The sequence below is a fragment of the Chanos chanos genome, chromosome 9 (genome assembly GCF_902362185.1).
Source record: "Chanos chanos chromosome 9, fChaCha1.1, whole genome shotgun sequence".
Lineage (NCBI taxonomy): Eukaryota > Metazoa > Chordata > Actinopteri > Gonorynchiformes > Chanidae > Chanos > Chanos chanos.
In genome coordinates, this window is record NC_044503.1 from 15,723,457 (window position 1) to 15,725,956 (window position 2,500).

General features: G+C 41.7%; 1 protein-coding gene across 1 annotated transcript in view; it reads right to left on the reverse strand.

The window, feature by feature from the left end:
- The window catches only part of LOC115820826 (ERC protein 2), a 151,751-nt gene that overhangs the window by 84,648 nt on the left and 64,603 nt on the right, over positions 1 to 2,500 (reverse strand). The gene's annotated exons all lie outside the window — the stretch shown is intronic.

The following is a 2,500-nucleotide window of genomic DNA, read 5'->3' on the forward strand; positions in this document are numbered from 1 at the left end:
TTAAAAAAAAAAAGTCATTTAGATGATGAAGTTATTGAAGTCTGGGTGGTAATTGAACATGGTAACAATCTTACAACATTTCTCAAATATCAAGAATGCCAAAGCACTTATGAATAATCACATCACTTATCAGATTCATAAACAGAGATGAAATTATTCACAAATGACCCTCCTGGGTAAACACACACACACACACACACACACACACACACAGAAAATCTTCAGTTCAAAAACACAACCGGGTTCACACAGAAAGCAGAAAACAGCACAAAGCGGCACTGTGGTAATGTTCCAATACCCTGGGGAGGTCTCTGAAGGCATTCCAGTCATGGGTACATCGATAATACAGCCACTAACAGTGGTTATTTTACAAATGAATCAAATTAGGGCCACTTGAATATGCCTTGGTTCCTGTGGCGTTGACTGGCTCCCAGGCTACTGCTTCAGAGTTAAGGGTAATGGCTAAACGTTATCTCCAAAGGCAAAGACCACAGAGAGAGTGGGAACAGACTGAGAGAGAAAAAGAGAGGGGGAGAGAGAGAGAGAGCGAGAGAGAGAGAGAGAGAGAGAGTTGATTATGTGAATTTTTCATGGCTTTGTCGTACAGTGAAGACCCTATGGAAGTAGAGAAAGTGGAGTTTAGAACCATGGATCTGATAGGAGGACCTGGGTAGGAGCAGCTCCATGTGCCAAACATGGGCCTCCACAGAAATCAGGGTGTACCATTTTGGGGGGGGGTTTTGTTTTGTTTTTTATTTTTTTTCCTCTATGCGACAGAGAGCAGTGAGGTGCAGTGGAATGGAAAAAACCCTCAAAAATAAAACAAATTAAAAAAAAAAATAATAATAAAATAAAAAACCCTAACGTCCGAGAAAGACCAAAGCTCCGAAGTCAAAACAACGCTAACGTAATGCATCGGTGAAAACATGTAAAACATAAACACACATCAGGGTTTGGATGAAGTATAATTCACCAGACACAGCACTGTCTGAGTGGAGTTTGTTTAGACATGTGACCAACAAAAAGGCCACAGATATGTAACTGAAATCTGAAATCTTAGGCAAACTGTCTAACTGTTATTATCTCTTTCTTCCTTTTTTATTTTTATTTTGTTTAAAAGAGGTGACTGTAGATTTCCATGCCTCATGCTTCTAGAAAAAAAAAATAATTTAGAATATCTTGATATCTTTATGGGAATATTACCATGGTAACCATGCACAGTTAGGTCAGGCCTGTGGCACACACTGACTTCTAAAAGTCTCAGATCAAACAAACTGGTGCAAAGCATACTTCTGCATGTGTAAGCAAAGATTCAAATTCAGGATAAACCTGCTGTTCACACTGATTCAGAAATGAATACAGAAATGAATCGTAAATGCAAAGCACAAATATATAAACACACATAAACACACACACACAAATACACATTCTCTCTCTCTCTCTCTCTATTTCTCACACACACACACACACACACACACACACACACACACACACACACACACACTCTCTCTCACACACACACACACACACACACACATTCACTCTCTCTCTCGCTCTTTCTCACACACACACACACACACACACACACATACACACACACACACATTCACTCTCTCGCTCTTTCTCACACACACACACACACACACACACACACACACACACACACTACAGATACATTTTACAAAGCTACAGATCAGAGGGATAAAGAGCGAGGAGGTTGTGATGAGTACAAACTGGGGCTAAAACAGGACATAATCTTCCCTGATTTGTCTGAGGCTGAAGTAGTCATGGGATGGACAGTGACTGTCCTAATCCTGTGGGAATATGAACAAACCTTTGGAATGACCCGTCTGGGAAACATCTGCATTACAACACGCACATTTAGCAATATGTCTCCTGTCTTTCCTACTAACTCAATTCGTCACTACCTATCAGACTAAACGGAGAACCACCCGTACCGGTCAACGCGTGGGAACAGCGTCTGGCGTGTTAAAACTCAGGAGTTGACAGATGGGTCATTAGAAGAGAGGAAGGACGGAAGGTAAAAGATGAATGGATGTGGTGAATCATTAAGATTGACAGGTAGATGGAGGAACAAGATCGACATTTTCAAAAAAGTCCCGTAAAACGTAGACCAGTAAAAAAACCAAAAAAAACCCAAAACAATTGTGTGAGGAAGAGAGAGCTGACTGTATAAATGAACCATAATGCACAATAAACACAAAAGAGAGAGAAAGAGAGAGAGAGAGAAAAGAGAAAATCAGCGTATAAGTAAAGTAAAGGAGTAAACAGATGCTGTGTAATGTTTGAGTGACAGTAGGCTGGAGGATGGGGGAACTGTGCCAGGACGGGGGCCGGGCGGGGGGTTTGGTGGGGGCTTGGCTGTAGAGCCCAGAGAGCCCAAAATTCAGGGCAAATTTAGCGTCGAGCTCCGGTCTGCCGAGAACCCATTACATTCCTCGCTGCGTTCCGTTTTCTTTGGCGCAAGGAGCAAACAAAA